Genomic DNA, 907 nt, shown 5'->3' on the forward strand with positions numbered 1-907 from the left:
GGTGGCCGGGAGTGGCCACTGCACTCCAGTCTGGGCGACAGAGTGAGACTGCAACTCAAACAACAACAACAACAACAAAAATAAAAAACCCAATCCAGGCCAGGTGCGGTGGTTCACACCTGTACTCTCAGCACTTTGGGAGGCCAGGAGTTCGAGACCATCCTGGGATACTAGCGAGCTCATTTCTACAAAAAATTTTAAAAATTAGCCGGGCGTGGTGGCGCGTGACTATAGTCCCAGTTACTCGGGAGGTTGGTGCAGGAGGATAGCTTGAACCCAGGAGGTCAAGGCTGCAGTGAGCTATGATCGCACCACCGCATTCCAGCCTGGGCGGCAGAGCAAGACCCAGGCTCTAAAAAAACACAAAACTCAAAACATTCCAATCCAGGGAAAGTGGAAAGGGCGGCGCTGGGAATCTTGAGGAGGAAACACCTGATGGGGGTCACGACCCCAGGTGTCCACTAGGCTACGGAGAGGAGGGAGCTGTCTACGGAAAGTAAGGCAGTGAACACCTGCCGCTGGGGAGTGCTAGCGGAGGGAGGCCGGAGAGAGGCTTCCAGTTCCAGGGATGCGGCTTAAAAGACCTCTAGATTCGTAAGTTTCTGGGATCACGTCTTCCCCAAGCTAATTCGGGGGGGTGGTCCTTTGAGAGGCTCAGGTGCCATCGAACCCCCCTCCGCGCAAAGACAGAGCAAGTCCCAGGCGGTCGCGACTGCGCAGTAGGGCTCCGATACCGGCCTTCCCATGAGCCTTTGGGGCAGGCTCCGAGGCGAACGACGGAAGTAGTCTCTCTCGGCTTCCGGCAACACGACAGCGGCCGCCGAGCGACCCGGAAGTGGTCCCATTTTGCGTCGTCGGGGCTCGGCGCCTGCCGGGTTCGGGGTGTAGGTGCCACGATGGGGTCGTC

The sequence above is a fragment of the Carlito syrichta genome, unplaced genomic scaffold (assembly GCF_000164805.1).
Source record: "Carlito syrichta isolate Samal-C Ts95f unplaced genomic scaffold, Tarsius_syrichta-2.0.1 Scaffold304878, whole genome shotgun sequence".
Classification (NCBI taxonomy): Eukaryota; Metazoa; Chordata; class Mammalia; order Primates; family Tarsiidae; genus Carlito; species Carlito syrichta.